Source organism: Canis lupus, chromosome 5 (assembly GCF_011100685.1).
Source record: "Canis lupus familiaris isolate Mischka breed German Shepherd chromosome 5, alternate assembly UU_Cfam_GSD_1.0, whole genome shotgun sequence".
Taxonomy (NCBI): Eukaryota; Metazoa; Chordata; class Mammalia; order Carnivora; family Canidae; genus Canis; species Canis lupus.
This window is the reverse complement of record NC_049226.1, coordinates 52,219,559-52,239,360: the sequence shown is the minus strand read 5'-3', so window position 1 is coordinate 52,239,360 and position 19,802 is coordinate 52,219,559. Positions and strand designations below refer to the sequence as shown.

At 41.0% G+C, this 19,802-nt stretch overlaps 1 protein-coding gene and 1 pseudogene across 9 annotated transcripts in view; one reads left to right on the top strand and one right to left on the bottom strand.

Moving 5' to 3' along the window:
• LOC100685770 overlaps nt 1-15,859 on the top strand; it is a 41,198-nt pseudogene extending 25,339 nt beyond the window's left edge.
• The window catches only part of DAB1 (DAB adaptor protein 1), a 1,027,070-nt gene that overhangs the window by 628,515 nt on the left and 378,753 nt on the right, over nt 1-19,802 (bottom strand). The gene's annotated exons all lie outside the window — the stretch shown is intronic.

The window sequence follows — 19,802 nt, the reverse complement described above, 5'->3', positions numbered from 1 at the left end:
AGCTAATATCAAATGCCTGGATGAATGCCTGCCCCACATTACATACATATGAGCTATTTTTCTTCTTCCCCTCCTCCTTCCCCATGTTCTCCTATTTTTCAGGCTCTGACCAATTTCTTTCCAGTTGTCTGCTTGTTCTATTAGTGTGCATGGTTTGCCTACAGAGATTTCAAACATTTAAAGGTCATCATTTGTTCAAAGTAGGGAGGTCAGCCTCCCATACTTGAAGCCCTTCCGGGGGATACAACACTTGTGCTGATCCTGGGCCAGGCTCAGATGATCCTGATTAGCATACGCCAGCTCCCTTGAAGGGAGGGAATGTGGGAGATAGGCATCTGTAAATTGCAGTCCTTCATTAGCCTGTCTGCTAATATTGATGTTACAATTTTCTAGTCAACTCCTCACCCCCAGCCTTCCCTCAACCCCTCACTCCTGGCCTGTGGCCACCCTCTTTTTCCCTCTTTTTCTTCAGTGTCCTCGAGGAACAATTTCTTGTCAGATGTAGCCTGCGGTGTCCTGTGATGCCATAACCAAAGGATGTGTTCACTGAAGGAAAACAACAGCTGAGTGATGAACCCGAATCCTGCCAGTTGGAGACCATGTCCTGTAATCGATGAATTGCCTGGAGTTGAAATAGCCAACGTCTTTTGATGTACACTTTTTTTTTTTTTTTTAGAACAGAGAAGCCAATTATAAAACAAAAACCAAAAAACAAAAACAAAAACAAAAACAAGACAAGAACAACCAAGCTTGGATTTAGAAGGAAAGATGGGTCTAATATATCAGAATCTACTCTGTGCTAGATGCTTAATTTTCCTTAAAAAACTTAATAACTAGCATTTAGTATGCACCAGGTACTATTCAAATTTTTAAAAATATTGGGATCCCTGGGTGGCGCAGCGGTTTGGCGCCTGTCTTTGGCCCAGGGTGCGATCCTGGAGACCCGGGATCGAATCCCACGTCGGGCTCCCGGTGCATGGAGCCTGCTTCTCCATCTGCCTGTGTCTCTGCCTCTCTCTCTCTCTGTGACTATCATAAATAAATAAAAATTTAAAAAAAATTGACTCATGTAATCCTTGTAACGACCCCTATGAGATAGTTATGATTAACTTTTTCATTTTAGAAATAAGGAAGCTGAGCACAGAGAGGGTAAGTAATCTGTTCATGGACATCTAGTAAATGACACAGTGGGATACGAGCCTAAGTTCTGCTTCTGGGTTCTGAATTCAGGCTCTTAGCTATTACACTATGCAGCTTTTGGTGTAGGTACACCAGGAACCTCTTAGGAAATGTGACTGGGACTAGTAGCTGGTCACTTGCAACAAGTGAGTGGGTATACTAGAGAGTGGTTCCTACCCATTAGCATTCAGCATGCTTTGGCATCCATTGGCATGACTGACAGGAGGAAGAGGGAGTCCTGATTAATTTTTTCAGTTGGTTAAGGAAGTAGCCTGTTAAGATATATTCTTCTTTCATTATTTTAGTTATTATTTCCAACACAAGGAATAAACCAGAGTGAATATATACTTTGTCCATGGAAGGGTTTTAAGTCAGCCTATATGATCTCTTAGCCCACCCTCTTCTCAAGATTCTCAATGCTGTGAAGTCTCCCAAAATGAGACCAGTCTTTATATGCATAATTTCTAGAAACAACTTTGCCTTCCTAAGACACAAGCACTGCCACCATTTCTCATCAGTATTGTCTCAAAAGAATAGGCATAACATTCAGAAGCAGGGAGTAATTCATACTTTACATTGGAATCAGAGCAACAAATTTGCCATGCATAGAACAGGTGCCTCATGTATGTATGTTGATTTCCAGTAAACTGAGTTGGTTGTACACTCAAATTCCATAGAGAGCCCGAAAAGCTGCAGCCTTAGGAATGGAAAAGAACTCCAAAAAAGGCCTATTCCAAAAGCCTAATAAAAGCAAATACTTGGCATATGTGCTACCAATTCCCTCTCCTGTACCCTTAAAAGACTTGCCTACCCAGCAAAATGATATCAGCATGATTTGAGCAGAGTGGCCTCTCAAACTTCTCAGTGTGGTGTTCCCAGCAGTAACTACCTATTGGTTACACTAGGCATGTGGAGGTGAAGCCTACTTTCTATCCCTGAGTAACCTGAGAAGTGGACCCAGTAAGTTTGTAGCCTCTTGTAACTAATGTGATATAATCAATAATATCTTGCATTCTTCTGCACTGTCATTTCATATATGCTTTTCCAACTGAGGGAAATTGAGACCTGTGATTCATAAGTAAGAAAGAATCCTCTAGAAGGTGAAAGGGCAGAGCAATAGGCCTTAAACCTGTCTATCATACCTGACATTGATATATGGAAGCAAAATGATGGGTGTGAAGCTACTGTGAGTAGGAGTAGCTTTAGGCCTGTGGGACTCAATTCACCTGGGTTATCCTTCCCAACCCATGAATCTCTCCACCTGAGAGGAGCACTGATAACTCCTCCCTCTCCCAACCATTGAAGGCATCATCATCAGAGGAATCATTGTAATGTACCCTTGTGATCATGTTGCTCCCATCTTTAAAAGCCTTTAATGGCTCCCTATTGGCCTGCTAGACGAAAACCAAGCTCCAACATGGACATTACAATCTTTATTCTATTCTCAAGTCACAGGCTTTATATATTTAATTCAACACATTTATTTATTTATCGTTAGTTTGCTTGTTTATTTATTTTTTTTCAATTATTATTTTTTTTTAATTCAACACATTTAAATTCCGCTAACATGGACTACTTTTAGCTCCCCAAATGAGCTGTGTGACCATAGGCAAATTCTTTAAAATCTCTGTGCTTCTCTTTCTTCACTAAGAACCTGCACCTTGCACTGAGTAAGCATCCAATAAACGTCTGTGATGATGGGTACTTTTAGTTGCATGTGTGTGTGTTTCTTTTTCTGACATGCCAGTTGTATGTCTCTGAGTGCATGTCTGTTTCAGAGCATTTGGGCTGAATTTGTTTACTTATCTGTGTTTGTCTGCTTCTATCTCTGGGCATCTCTCTTGAGTTCTTAGACCCCAAACCCAGAAAAAAATATTTTGCTTTTCCTGAAGAAGGCTCTGTGCTTACAGGGCAGAGCCCTCTTTCAGGCTGGCTCAGTTAGTACAAAGCTTTCTCATACACCCGGGGAATTTTTTGCATCCTTATAATGATGACAGGAATGGAAAGGCTGTGCTCCTAAAAGCAAGGTTTTTGTTCTTTTCCCCCAAGTCCTTGTCTCTGGCTTGTCTTATCTTTACCTGCTTCCTACAGGCAGATACGTGGTACCCCGGTTAGCTAATCGTGGCTTTATTTGTACGGGGTCAAAGCCACTTGGCCTTTCTGTTCTTACTGCTCTCAGGGTTCAGTGGGGAAGGGTGCTAATTTCTAGCCTGTGAGGGTTTGTTAAATTGGCATATCACTGAAGCAAACACCATCATGGGCTGCATTCTGTTTCAGCCAGTAGCATTCCATATTCAAGAAAAAAATTGGAATGAAAAGTTCTGGAGACAGATGGTGTTGATGATTGCACAACAATGTGAATGTACTTAATACCACAGAACCAGACATGCAAAAATGTTTAAAATGATAAATTTTTTAATATGTACTTTACCATAATTGCTAAGGCAATGGTACAAAAAAAGAACCAACATCTAGAGGATGGATAGTGTAAGTGCACTTCCCGTAGTTTTTTTTTTTTTTTCCTTTTTCTTTTTCTATTTCTGTCCCTCTTGTTTACTTAGATTGGGATGTATATGTGTTTGAGAACTATCTTTGCTTCTTCAGAATAATATGGGCCTAGGCAAGGAACCAACTGCATTCTGGCACCTTTACTCTCTGAGATCTCATGTGATTTTAGGATAAGGGCATTAGTGGGGAAGTACATTCTGGAATAAGAATCCTTCAAATTCTTGCAGAGGAAGTAGGCAGCGTACGCAGGATAAGTGCACATATAATAAACCAATATTTGGAGGAACATTGGTGTCTGAGTCAGAAGATCTGGTTGAAATCCCAGTACAATTACTGTGGAATGTTGTACGAGTCAGGTCGTCTCTCGAGCTTCAGTATTCTCATCTGTGAGGTGCAGAGTAGAGACAAGGGTTTTAGAGGAAAAGAGTAAACTGAAGTGCTTTCCCCCTTGAAGACAACGCTGTTAATCCAGTGCTGGGCCAGGTATGGCAGGAATAGATTGTTCAGTGTTACGATGGAGCAGCAGCCTGAGCAGGTTGGGGGCTCATCAGCATTGAGACCCTACTGGTACAATTTATCAGGTAAATGGCCCTACTGGAGAGAGTGCTTGGATTATCAGAAGGAAATAAATCCTGAAGTCCTCAACCTACTTATGTTCCCCTGCCATTAAATCTGGAGAAAATAAATGTCCTGTGCAGGAAGGTTTACTGATTCCTAAGGACAGCTACTGGCTTTAACAATCCCCCGGTACCTGTTTGTTGGGTCTGCCCATTCAGGGCTGTAGAAGAGGTCAGGGTCAGCCTATGGAGGACACTGAGAAATAAGGCTGACTCTTGGTCCAGGACAGGTGCAGGCTGCCTCACCAGCCATAGCCAGCAGGAGGAGAGGCTGGGCCCGAGTCGACACAATTTCAGTGGTGACAATAGCTACTATGTGACCTGTGCAGAAGGGCCCTGCCCTCAGTTTAATGTACTGCTCCTGTTGTGTTGGAATCTGTAATGATTTTTGAACAAGGGGCTGCGATTTTCCTCTTGTATTGGGCCGTGCAGATGATGTGGCCAGTTCTATAGATAAGACAAGAGGAATAAGCACCTACATTCTCCAGTATATTCTAATCTTGTCAGTGAGTCAAGCACCATATAGGAAGAATTTGGGTTGAGGAAGAAAAAGACAGGGAAAGAGGAAGATGAAGATGAGGAAATTGACTATTGAACTCATATGTTACTTCTTCCATAAGACTGCCCAAGACTGCCTATTTAAAATTGTAATCTGCTCCCCACAACCTCTCTCCTGATCCACATTTCTCAGCACTCGTTAGAAAAATTTTCAATAGTATTTACTACCTGCTTTACTTGTTTAGTGTGTTTATTACTTTATTGTCTGTCTTGTCCTCCCAGAACCTGAGTTCCAAGAGGACAGGAAACTTGAGCTGTTTTAGTCAATATTATATGCAAATTACCTAATGATTCCTGGCATGCTGAGGGCCCTCAGTGGATTTTCCATAAATGAAAGCATGGATCACACACCTAACATGTGCTAAGACCCGCACTAGGCCAGTTACATGGTTTATCTCATCTAATCCTACGGGATCTGGTCACTTGTTTATTATGTATAGGAGCTGAGTTGGGCTCATATAAATAGGTTAGGGGATCCACCCTCAATTTCTAATTTATATATTAGCAATTTAGAGGTACTTCTTTGTAATGAAGAACCTGAGGCTCAGAGAGATTGAATCATTTGCCAAATGCTAATTTAGAGGAAAACCATCCTCTTCCAGAAGTAGATTAGAGTCCAAAGGAGAATAAAAGCAGAGAGGGTGAGGAGGAGGAAGCGGGGAGTGAAATGGGGGAGACAGGAAACAGAGGGTTTGGCATGTTGGAGAAACCATACTGAGAGGCTTGCTTTGGGAAAAGGAAGCTCAGGAAATGGAGGTGAACAGGAAAGTTTCCAGAAATCATCTTAAGAGTTCAGGAAATGTGAGCATCCGTGAGATGCAGCCCTTATATCTGGAAGTAATGACTTCCCACTGAACTTTACCCAGTCTCTGGATGATCCAGGACATATGTCTACTTGACTTCTCTGAGCCAGGAAGCTGTGTTTAAATCAAGAGTCCTAAGCTTGGACTCAGGAGCCTCAAAGTCCTGTCCTTGCCACTCTAAGTATGGTCTTGGGCACCTGCCCAATGCCACCTTACTGCTCTGAACCTCACCATAAATGGGGTACACATTTACAAGTACCACACTGTGGTACTGCTTGCAAAACACACAATCATAAAAGCAGCCTTGGAGGATACAGCTGGAGAAATCATCTAACTCAGAGTCAAAACTTCTCCCCCCACCAACTCAACATGAGCTGTGTAGCCTTAGGCAAACCTCTCAACCTCTCTGAGCCTCAATTTCTTTGCCTGCAAACCACAAAGCCTTCAGTAAAGACACCAGATAGCTAATACGGGGAGAAACATGGCTGGAATGTGGATTGAATTTCTTTTTTTTTTTTTTATAAATTTTTATTTATTTATGATAGTCACAGAGAGAGAGAGAGAGAGAGAGAGAGAGAGACAGGCAGAGACACAGGCAGAGGGAGAAGCAGGCTCCATGCACCCGGAGCCTGACGTGGGATTCGATCCCGGGTCTCCAGGATCACGCCCTGGGCCAAAGGCAGGCACCAAACCGCTGCGCCACCCAGGGATCCCCTTTCTAACCCTACCCCATTAGAACAAAGTTTTAGCCAACTCCGCAAATTTCACTCACAATCTGCGCCTGGACCTGCAGAGGCTCAAATCTTACAACCAAAGCATATAATCAGTTCTCCACTCTTTCATAAAATCTTTTGCCTGTGAAAGTCACAAAATGTGCCTGATCTTCAGTCCCACCTTTGCTTAACTCTTGCTGATTCTTTCTGCCCAGGGAGTGCATCAGATCATGGAGGCAGAGTAGAATGTTAGAGGTCCACAGGAGATCTAGTATGCTTTTCCAATTCAATTGCAAGAGGCAGTCCAGTTCTCTGTATATGAAAAGTAGGCAAGTTATTGCAAATGTCTAGTCAATTCCAAATGTCACCAGCTACCAGTAAACAACAAAACGCCGGCTACATTCAGGACTGGATCATTTAAAACATAATTATAATAAATGATTTAAAGGAGCTCTTTTAATTACCACTACGTATCAAAGGCTCAGGAAGGCATTCCAGAAGAATTGTTTTCTATTGTAACTGCATAAATTTAAATGCCATTAATTTCATATCTGTCATTCACTTCTCTTCTACTACATTGATCTCTGTACCAGGGAACTCAATGCCTCCCATTTCATTTGGGGATTTCATGGTTTCTACAGAGGAAGAGCTTTTTTTTTTAGTATTTCAGTTTCCAAGTGCCATTTCCATTCCAAAGTATAAGTCTATAGACCACATGAAAGCTAAAAAAACAAAAAAAAAAAAAAAAAAAAAAAAAAACAAAAAAAAGGAAAAGAAATGAGAAGTGAGATCAGGTCAAGGAATTAGAAAGACCACCAATCTTGTTATTAGAAGACGAAGATTTTACTCCTGACTCTGCTGCTACTTTGCTGTGGGACTTTGGACAAGACCCATTATGTATTGGGGTCTCAGCTTTTACATCTATAAAATAAGAGTAAGAGTAAGAGTAAGTAAATAATTCCTGCCCCTGCTCATCTCACTGGAATTTTGAGGATTAAATGAAAACACTAAGAGACTTTATAAACCATTCATTTAGCCAGTTAATCATTCAGTAATAATTTAAGAAACCCTGACTACATGTTAGACAGTGTGTTAGCTGTGAGGACAGAAAACCAAGCAAAGACAAACTGCCTCTCTTGTAAGAAGCTTCTGTGAGTGGAGGAGACAAAAGAGGGAATGTGGTCTCCTGGGCTAGATGTGCTGTCTTTCCTGTTCTGTTATTTCCCTCTTAGTTAGGAAATCCCTGATCTGAGACTCTCTACAGAAAATGAAGCCATCCTTTGGTTTAGGCTAAAACAACCCATCCAATCTTACGTCTTAAACCTTTGTTCGAATAAATAGCTTCTACAGTTCATTTTTTTTGGCCACTTGTTTAGAATGTTAAATATTTAAAGACATAAATTTCCCCCATCAGGAAAAAATGTGGCTTCTTAACAACCTGTATTTCTAGTAGACTTTAAAGGCGCTGTCTGGGCCCAGGATTGATGGACTTCCAGGAGAATGAAATCAACGGGATGTGGAGAAGTGATGGCCTTTTTGATTCTCAAATAAACATTTCTCAGAGGGACCTTCTAAATCCTCAGGGGACTTCATGGTGATACATTCAAATGCCACCCATCTGTACAAATATCAATATCTAAGTTTTTAAAAAAAGACTTACATTTTTCAAAGTGAGCTATCAGAAAAGTACATTAGTGCCTCCCTACATCGACTGCTATATGCTGCTTATAAAAATGGTTCTCAGGCTGCCTTGGAAGACTGAGAAGCAAGGAATCATATGGAACCAATGTGTTTCTTAGCATCTAAATTATTTTTGTTCCCATCCAAAGGTACAGTTAAGATTGGTGTTCAGGGAGGCCAGAGAGCAAAGAGAAAACCCAAAAAGACAGAACTCAGTGGTGATGGGAATGACCCTAAGTCAAATTCCCAGTATGATCGAAGCCATGGTGAAGAAGCAGATATTCCCCCAAGGTAGGTATGACTTCCTGAAGATCTGGGTCATTGTCACAAAGAAGACACCCAATGCTCAGAAATTGCCACTTGGGAAAGGAAAATGGATTAGATTTAGAATAAAAATTTCTGAAAAAGTTCGGGCTCTGATACTTCATTGATATATGAACTAAACACAAATATTTCACCTCTTTGAGGATAGGTTTTATGATCTGTAAAATGGGCATACCAACATATATACGAAAAGTGAAATAACATGTCACAGAGCTTTGTGACCTGAGTTATGATTATTTGTAAGGAAAGAAAATTATTCATCCAGGTGAAATGAGGTGGATTGTTGTTCTAACTTTCTATATGGGGCTTTTAATTCCACCCTCCCTGTCTTTCTGTCCTTCCCTCCTTCTCTCCATCCTTCCCTCCCTCTCTCTTCCTTTTCTCTCCAACGCCTATTTATTGAGGGCTAACCTTGGCAAACAACACTGCATGACACAGGTGGTTAGATGCCTGATTTTAGACTTTCTATGGAGCATGAAACAATTGCTTGGTTTATTCCAAAGCAGTCAGGGGCCCAGCATGTGTCAGGGGCCCAGCATGAATTAGGTGGTTCATCCACATGAAGTAAATTGAGGGAAGTATAAAGAGGAGACTATTTATATAGGTGTGGATTATATAGGTTATATATAGGTTAAGAGGAACCTACAAGGGATGGTGAAGTACCCAGGCTCACAACAGTCAAGGAGACTATACCACCATCAAGCCTGAGGAGCCAAGTGGAAAAAGCATTACTCGGAGCCAGGAGGGAGCTGTAGGTGTAGGAGCTATTGGAGTGGGCTTTTCAATAGGAGCTATGGCCTTAAGTAGAGGAAAACTGTGGCCATGGCAGAAAGAGAGCCAGGAGACTAAACCCATCTTCTTCCATCTGATTTCCTGCTGGTGCTTTCCATTGGCCAAACCTGACCAGAAGCCAGAAGGCAAAGGGGCCCATTGGTGCAGCTCTGCAAGCTTGGTGGCACAGAGCCATGTGCAAGGGTGAAGGCCAGATCTCAAGTGGCGAGTACAGCAGGGACCGTGGGTAGCATGGCATTTTAGAATATGGATTCTAGAGTCTCTGGGCCTGTATTCAGTTGAATCTTTGTTTGCCCAGGAATTGTGTTCTCCCTGGTTACCTCACCTCCCTTTCTTAACTGGAGATTCCTTGGACAGAAAACAGGAATTGTGGTTCCTTGGGTGAAGCACCTGTTCTTTGCATGTCCAAATTTCCTAACTCTTGATCATAGGGTTGTGAGTTCAAACATCATGTTGGGCATGGAGTCTACTCAAAAACAAACAAACAAATAAATAGAAGCTAAGCTCTATGTCCTAATTTCCCTGTCTGTTAAACAGTTAAAATAAAAACATCTGCCCACAGGTTATTGTAAGGATTGAGTTAATGTTCATACTCACTTAGAGCAATGCCTATACAAACCTAAGTCCTATATTTAGCTTCAGCTTGTGCACGTGGGATACAATGGTGGACAAGAACAATGATTGAGTGAAAGGGATCTCTGAGTGTCCTGAACGGTAGCTCACACTGGACCAACCCTTTATTTTTATTTTTTATTTATTTTTTTGCTTGCTTGCAGACACAGCCTGTGATGTGACCATTTTGAGGATCCAAGGTAATGGAGAAATACCAGCAAGGAAGGGGAATGCTGTCATCATATTTTATTTTCCCCTAAAAGTTTTGCTACGATTTTTGTTTTCATGGCATCAGGACCTAGGTTTCTGTCAGCTACCAACATCCACCCCCATCTGCCTCCATCCCTGATGATTCAGGACCAGGGCAGAGAAGAAGGTCACCCTAAGAAATTGACTGAAAGTCCTCCTCAAATTCAGGTCCCAGGTTCTGCTTTGGAATACCTCTGGTTCTCAGCCAAGAATTGTGTTCTCCCTGGTTACCTCACCTCCTTGCTTTGGGAAGGGACATACTAACAGCTGAGGAAGATAGGAAAGATGCCCTGGACTGGGAGTCCAAAGAGTCCTGTTCAAATCTTAGCTCTATCCTGTTTGAGCTGTGTGACCTTGACCAAATGACAGTCCCTTTCTTAACTGGAGGTTCCTTGGACAGAAAATAGGCACTTGAGTTCTGCAGAATCTTTTGAATGTAGGAGGGAATAAAAAGTCAACGTTAGTAATAATAGTAAACGGAGCAATGGACAAAAAGTTTAAAAACCTATGTTATAATTTAATTCTTGTATGGACTAGCAATAAGACTACATATAGTTAATTCATATTACCAGCCCCTAGTTTTCCCATTTGAAAAATATTGAGGTGGCTGATGTGAAAGTGCTTTGTAAATAATTAGATATATTTGAGGAACATATTATTATTGCCATGCTCTGATTTCAAATGCTAACTGCACTATTGAGAGCCAGGGTTCATAAACACCCCCGCCACCCCCACATAGACACACCTTACAGCCAACAACCTATTTACTGACCAGAAAGCCATGAGTAGTGAGGTAAATGCCAGGAACTGGCATCTTGGCTGCCCATAGCTTTAGTCCACACCCTGGCAGCACTGAGTATATTTCTTTCATTATTTATACTTAAGAAACTCCATGTCATCGTTCAAGTTCAAAATTTGAATAGATTGCCAGGCAGCTTATTGAATTATTTATTTTAACTGGCTTATTTCTATATTGGATAATTTCTTCCATGCGTTTCCACTATATCAATAACGGGAGGCCATTATTGATTTTTCTAAAGCCATTAGGTTCAATGAATTGTTCAATTAGTTTTACGATTTCAGGTAGAGAAAGATGCAAGATTGCCACTCTTGGCAGTTAGAAACAACTTCTAAAAGGTGGATAATGCTCTGATTTGTAAAATGCACAGGTGCATGTTAGAGCTGGACCCTGTATCACACAGGCAGATCAAGGCTTGTATCATCATGGGTCGGGGTTGATAATACTGTCTCCAGGCACTGTGTTTAGGGAGCTAGTGGCAAATGCATATTTGTGAGTGCTTACCCATTGGTATTTACCATAGATATATTGTTAAGCTATTATAAATTCAGATGTATAATAAACACACAATGACTCTGGGAGATGAATATTAATAGATAATATCATGTTCACCTGTGGTCCTAAATCCTTGAATGCTCTCCATTTTCTATAGAATAAAGTTCAACATTCCAGGCAGACAAATCCAGGCAATACCCTATGTGAAACTTAATAAGCATTTTCTTAACTTCACACTTTTGCTATTTTTATACTCTGGAATACTCTCATGTCTCTGTTACTATCCTTTCCATGTGTTGGGGAGTCAGGGAATCACAATACAGAGCTTCCCAAACTTCAGCCATCTATGCACCAGCTTCTCATGCCCACAATCCAACTGTATTCCCATTCATTTAATTTTACAGATGATACACTCTAGTTACTTAAATAGATACACTAGGCTCCTGTACAGCATATACACTAATAAAATTGTGGGTTTAGATTCTAGTCATACTATTTTTGGTACATGTTAAAACAGACACATAGGGGATCCCTGGGTGGCTCAGAGGTTTGGTGCCTGCCTTTGGCCCAGGGCACCATCCTGGAGTCTCGGGATCAAGTCCCGCATGGAGTCTTCTTCTCCCTCTGCCTATGTCTCTGCCTCTCTCTCTCTCTCTCTCTTTCTCTGTGTGTGTGTCTATCATGAATAAATAAATAAATAAATCTAAAGAAAAATAAAACAGACACACAACTATTAAAATAAACCATGAACCACATAAAAATACCCTCACATACTCCTCAGGATTCTCATATCACACTTAAGGGAATATTAGGGTAGGAGATAAGATTTCAGATTCTAGCCAGAGGCTTGGGTTTCAGCTCCAGCCACTTATTAGCCATGCATCCTTGGGGAAGATACATAAACATGCTAGGCCTCAGTTTACATACTTATACATGAGGATAGGAATAGCATTATGACAATTACATGAGAATAAACGTAAAGCACCTAGCACTTGGTGACCATTACTGTGTCCATTTCAGCAAGCATTTGTGCAGAGTTACTATATAATAGTTAGGATCAAGGGTTGGATTCAAATCCTGGCTATTGAGCAGTTTAGGCCAAATTACTATACTGCTCTGAGTCTCAGCATCCTCACTGAGTTGCCAGGAGGTCAAGTTGACATAAATGTTGTACTTAGAGCATTTCCTATACTCAGTAAACACTTTAGAGATTCTATTAGTAATTATGATTGCCTTCACTACATCCTATATACCAGGCTATGTGCTAGTGATAGAAACAACTGACAAAGAATTTAAAAATCTCCACTTTTTCTGTGTATTTTATATGCAAATATGTGAACATAGACAAAGTACAGAAATTAAATAGAGGATAAAGTGAATGCTTATGTACTGGGCAGGGAGAAGGGAATACAGGAGAGCTTCATGGAGGAGGTGATGTTAGGTATGGTTTTAAGGACCGAGGTGGGATATTAAAGGATGATTCATCAAGATAATTCAGTCAACACTTTCTCTGGGAAGGCACAGCTAATAGCTACTTCTTACTGTTTGAGGGGCAGAAACTGGTATTGGACATTGGATTTTTGATGTTGAGAGACTGGCCTGTGGTAAGTGCTTGATAAGGAAGGTATGAAGTCACATCTCCTGGCCTAGGTTTAGTTTCTTATTTATAAAACAAACCTTTCTCTTGCCTCTCTGCTATTCTATTATTCCACAGAAAGATACTACTTAATATTTACAATAATAAAAACTCACATATATTGCTACACACTTTATACATATTTCATTTTATCCTCATAGCGTCCATAGGAAGTGGGCTCTATCATTATTCTGACTCTACAGATAAGTAAGCTGAGGCTTAGAAAGCTTAAGTAACTCTAACAAAGTTACCCTACTAGCCTAAAACATAGCTCGTTTGTCACAAGGATGTGTATGTAACCACTATGCCACGCTGCCTCTCAAAATGTCTAGTTTAAATCCTGCTTCATGAGGAAGTGATGTCAATTCCTCAGATGCAGCCATTTACTGAATAATGCACAGCCACTTCTCAGATACGGGGGGATGTGGAAGCAGAATGCTTCTGGGACCTGGCATAGGCCAGGTTTGTGGAAATCCGCATGGTATGCAAATAGTTTACAGCAACAGAGACTGGGTTCCCAGAACGAATCATTCTCACTCCCGCCGCTGAGTGAGACACCGTGGTGATGGTTCAGCCCGGCACAAGCTCAGCTGGACAAGGCTAATGAGGATGGAGGAGACTCAGAACGTTGAACTCCTTGGTGATCAGTGAATTATGAAGTTAATATACAAATGTAATCTGCAATAAGATGAAGCGAAGGCAAATAGATTCTAATCACTGGTTAACTTTCCCGTGTGACAGTTTTCATCAAGTAATATGCATGGGATCTCCACAGGAGCACTAATCCTCTATGAGGCCCGTGGGGGTGGAGGCTCAACCACCTGGAGCAGGTTGGAAGGGAATAAAAATAAGTAAGGCAGCAGAATCTTCGGTATACAGTCCATAGTCTTAGTTTAAACTGCTACTATGGCCCTCAGACAAGAGCCACTTAAAACAGGGGATATATTTTTGGCTCCTTAACCCACGAAGGGGACATTCCACAAACTCAGAACATTAGTCTGGGAAGAACCTTGGAGATTTATATTCTCCAAGTCTCTAATTGTACAGGTATGGAAACAAGCAGGTGGTGGGATATAAAATAAAAACATAAAAATAGATAGCGTGGTATTTTAGAAACTACATTCACAATGAATCTAGGGAAAACTACTTTCTATCAAAATGTGGGATAGGGACTAGTTGAAAAACGAGCAAAGTCACCCTAACTTTGGCTGGTGTCAGTGGGATGTAATGGGAGGGGACCATGTAGCACATGTTGAGCTCCACACCATTCTCCTGACAATACTGACATGATGAAGATAGTCCATGGCTGATGTGGGGCAGGAGGCCTGTGGGACTGCTTGGAGGACAGGAACTTGATTCCACATATAGGCCTATGTTCTTGAGAAACTCGGGCTCTCCCAGATCCACTGCTCTGTCTCCAGCACAGATAATGAGAATAATCATGCATGTGATGAGCTACACGCCACAAAAGAGAGAGGAGGCTTTCTGGGATTACGGGCGGAGGGGTGGGGGGGTGGGGGGGGGTGGACTGATTAAATTTAGAGGCAAGAGGGCCAGGAAGGTCTGTCTAGAGGAATGAGTGGAGGAGCAGTAGGATTTAGACAAGGCTAGTGGGATGGGATGACCAGGTGATCCAGGATGGTAATCAGGGCAGAGAACCATGTGTGTGATGGTGTGGAAGCAAGGGGAACATCAGTGTGGGCAAGTACACTGGATAGAAAGGCAACACCCCAAGTATGTGATCGTTATGTGCTTGTATTGTGTGCCACTGTATCCGCAAGGACGTGAATGTGCATTTATCAGTGCACATACCAGTTATTGGTGACATAGAAACCATTCATCAAGAGAGGCCTTAACACACAGGTGTGATAATCAAAGGGCACCTTGCCAGAGGTCCTCCCGTGGCTATATCTGTGTATGTGCAGGTATTTCCCCTCTGGAGAAAGTCAGCATGGTCTGTAGGTGTGAAGCTGAACCACGCCTGACTCAGAAAGAAAAAAGAGGAAACCACTCGGCAACTTGGGGAGGCTGCTGTCAGACCTTAGAATAACAACTGGCAGATAGTCTGTTGAGGCTCATGTGTACTTGTAAGCCTGAAAATATCTCTCAGTGACCAGAGATCTGCTTACTAGAGTGTTCTGTAACCCCTTTGAGTCTCCTCTACAAAATGGAGGTTTGAGTATTTTTCCTCTGAACCTCACAGGATGGCCTTGAGGATCAAGAGAGACCATCTGAAAATGCTCAACAATTATTTTGTTATCCAGTATATTCTGTTCATTTAGTCCCATCAATATACTGGTAATCTAAGAACTGGCATTTTATATTGTATTATTTCATTTTTAAAGGTTTTATTTATTTATTTATTTATTTATTTATTTATTTATTTGAGAGAGAACAAGAGCAAGCACAAGCTGGGAGGTGGGGAGGAAGGGCAAATGGAGAGGGAGAAGCAGACTCCCCACTGAGCAGGGAGCCTGATGCGGGGCTTCATCCCAGGACCCTGAGACCATGACCTTAGCCAAAGGCAGACACTTTGCATGTGAGCCACCCAGGCGCCACTGAACTGGCATTTTAAATGCATGAGTTTTAAGGATCAGAAAGGCCATTATAGCTAAAGTCACAAAGGAAACTGAAAGGAAACCATGACATTAGGAGCCTGGATCTTATGTCCTATGCACCTCAGCACCTTGCTACTTGGGCTTTCTGCATGAGGAGTATGTGTCCTCTCAACGAGGAAGAGTCAGCTAGGTGCTCACAGACCTCTCAGACGACAATTTGTCACTTGCAGGTGCAAGGTATGCTCTGAGGGCACTCTCCATATGAGCATCTATGCCCTCAGCACAGAGCAAACCACGGCCAATGACATGGTTCCTGCCCGTGGGAACGCAAGCTAAATGGTAGGCAGGCCCACCATCCAAAGACTATTAGTTCCACTTACAATTTTATTTCTCAGTTTCAAGGACAAAAGTAAAGGTTGGAAAGTTTTGCTTTTTACAGAATCCTGTACATCTCAAAAGAGATCGCAATCTCACTTCTCTGAAAATAGCCAATGTCTGCTTAAGTAACTTGGAAACTTGTGTCAGAAAACCTGAGTCTGAGAATAAACGCTGCTACTCACTAATGATGATGGTAACCTTGGGCTGGCTCACGGTTAATATATTAACTTATTGATTGGGAATAGTAATACTTCCTTCTCAGTGTTTTTAAGGGAAATACTTATAAAGGTGACATGGGGGAGAAATCTGGAAGTAAGGGTATGTACCCAGTAAAAAATGAAGCTTTGGTGCTCTACTCCCAACAAAGAAAATTGCTTATCTATGTGTACCTTCCTTTTAGCATAGCACCTTCCATGGGGAAAGATGCTCACCAATGTTTGTTCAAAGTTTTTGTTTTCTTTTCTTTTCTTTTCTTTTTGAGAGAGAGAGAGAGAGAGAGAGAACACATGAGTGGAGGCGGAGTGGCAGCAGGAGAGAGAAATAATCTTACATAGGCTCCATGCTCAGCATAGAGCTTGACACGGGGCTCCATCTCATGACTCTGAGACCATGACTGGAGCTAAAATTAAGAGTTGAATGCTTAAGTGACTGGGCCATCCAGGAGACCCTCAAACTTATTTAGTTAAACTTTTAACAAACAATAAATAAGTTTGAATACATAAATACAGAAATTTCTTTTGCTTCATATTTATATTTGATTTTTAGCAAAAAGTAAATTATATGATTGGTTCCTGGGAGGGTTGTAAGCTTATAATCAGAAATTACTTGGACTGTTGTGCTACTTTTCTTTTCCATGAGCTGGTGCTTGTATTTTCTTAGGGCCATCTGAAGGGAAGAAATCCAGGGAAACCTGGACTCCCACCCTCTCTCATCAAAATGACTCATTCAAAACTTTTAAAGTAGCATTTTTTCTCCTGGAATTGTATTTAAATTTTGAAAATATCTATAAAAGTAGCAAAAGTGACAATGAATTACAACAAATATCCACGATCTCACCACCAATAATAGATAATTACTAACATTTTGCCAGAAGTAAATCTTTTTTTAATTAAAAATCAACATTTTCTGATAAAATTAAAGTTCTCTCTCATGGGGCACCTGGGTGCTTCGCCAGTTAAGCCCCTGCCTTCGGCTCAGGTCATGATCCCAAGATCCTAGGATCAAGCCCTGCATTGGGAATCCCCACTCAGTAGGGAGTCTGCTTCTCCCTTCTCCCTCTGCTGCTCCCCCAACCCCACCACTTGTGCTTTCTGGCTCTCTCTCTCTCTCTCTGTCAAATAAATAAATAAAAATCTTTAAAAAAAAAAAAAGTCTTGTTTGTGAGTTTCATTTCTTCTTCCTCTCTAGTGCTCTTACTTTCATGAATTATCTTTTCCAGTCTACTTCTTAAACACATTTTATGTACGAGTAACATACAACATTGTTTAATGTTTGTGTGGGTTTTTAAAAAGATATCTATGAATGATATCATATTGTACATATACTAAATACAATCCTGCATACTTTTTCACTTAAATTCTGTCTTTCAAGCTTTTGCACAGCAAAAGAAACAGTCAACAAAACTAAAAGACAACCTACAGAATGGGAGAAGATATTTGCAAATGACGTATCAGATAAAGGGCTAGTATCCAAGATCTATAAAGGACTTATTAAACTCAACAGCAAGGAAACAAATAATCCAATCATGAAATTGGCAAAAGACATGAAGAGAAATCTCACAGAGGAAGACATAGACATGGCCAACACGCACATGAGAAAATGCTCCGCATCACTGGCCATCAGGGAAATACAAATCAAAACCACAATGAGATACCACCTCATACCAGTGAGAATGGGGAAAGTTAACAAGGCACGAAACAACAAATGTTGGAGAGGATGTGGAGAAAGGGGAACCCTCTTGCACTGTTGGTGGGAATGTGAACTGGTGCAGCCACTCTCGAAAACTGTGTGGAGGTTCCTCAAAGAGTTAAAAATAGACCTGCCCTACGACCCAGCAATTGCACTGTTGGGATTTACCCCAAAGATACAGATGCAGTGAAACGCTGGGACACCTGCACCCCGATGTTTCTAGCAGCAATGTCCACAATAGCCAAACTGTGGAAGTAGCCTTGGTGTCCATCGAAAGATGAATGGATAAAGAAGATGTGGTCTATGTATACACTGGAATATTACTCAGCCACTAGAAACAACAAATACTCACCATTTGCTTCGACATGGATAGAACTGGAGGGTATTATGCTGAGTGAAATAAGTCAATCAGAGAAGGACAAACATTATATGGTCTCATTCATTTGGGGAATATAAAAAATAGTGAAAGGAAATAAAGGGGAAAGGAGAAAAAATAAGTGGGAAATATCAGAAAGGGAGACAGAACATGAGAGACTGACTCCTAACTCTGAGAAACGAACAAGGGGTGGTAGAAAGTGAGGTGGGCGGGGCGTGGGGGTGACTGGGTGACAGGCACTGAGGGGGGCACTTGATGGGATGAGCACTGGGTGTTATGCTATATGTTGGCAAATTGAACTCCAATAAAAATAAATAAATAAGTACATAAATAAATAAATAAATAAATAAATAAATAAATAAAATAAAAAATAAAAATAAATTCTGTCTTTCAGATCTCATCATTAGCTTATTCTTCTTAAGTGATCCATTCCTCAACTAATGGGCAGGAGGGAAGTTTATATTTTTTTTGCCATTATAAATAGAATTGCAACGAATTTTCTGGTATATGTCTCCTTGTGCACAAGTCCACAATACTCTCTAGAGTGTGTCTGGAAGTGTATGTACATATGTGTGCACGTGTGTATCAGAATTTTCGGGTCATAGGGAACGTATACATTCAGAGAGCCAAATTACTCTTTGTAGGTGTATTATCAGTGTATATTTCTCCGGAAACTCATGACAATTGTAATAGTTTTTCTTTATTCCTTCACCAACACTTGATCTTGTCATACCTTTAAATATTTGCTAGTCTGATGGATGAGAAATTATCATTCTCATTATTATTTCAACTGAGTTCTCCAGATTGATTACTAAGATTGGGGATATGTTTATCAGGCATTTATGATTACTCTTATGTGAACTGCCTGTGCATTTCCTTTCCTTATTTTTCTATCTATTTTTTTATCTTTTACTTACTGGTTTAGCATTTGCCTAGATACTTATCCTTTGTTATATGTGACAAAAGTATCTTCAAATCTATGGGTGATTTTATAACCAGCAACCTTTGCTATATGCTGGCTTCTTGTGTTTTCATTTTTGTCATAAATTTATTTAAAATTTTGAAGTGGTAAGATTTACCAGTCTTATTCTTTATATATTGCGGTTTTTGTCATATTTATGAATTTCCCTATAACTCATTTTAAGAGCTTTTAGATAACCTACCATGAGTTTATGTCATGATTTTAAGATTTGTTTTTTGACATGTAGGTTCTAAACTTTCCAAGGTTCTAAACACAGAAAGGAGAAATGAGGGAAGAGGGAAGGGAAGGGAAGGGGGGAAGGGAAGGGAGGGAAGGGAAGGGAAGGGAAGGGAGGGAAGGGGAAGGTGGAAGGGAAGGGAAGGGAAGGAAAGGAAAGAAGGGAAGATAAGAGACAGAGACGAGAAGAATGTAGAATCGAAACAGTAATCCTCTAGCTCCACTTCCTTTCCTTTCCTTTCCTTTCCTTTCCTTTCCTTTCCTTTCCTTTCCTTTCCTTTCCTTTCCTCATTCAAAAAGGTTTTGTGGGGACACATGGGTGGCTCAGCAGTTGAGCATCTGTCTTCGGCCCAGAGTGTGATCCTAGAGTCGTGGGAACGAGTCCCACATCGGGCTTCCTGCAGGGAGTCTGTTCTCCC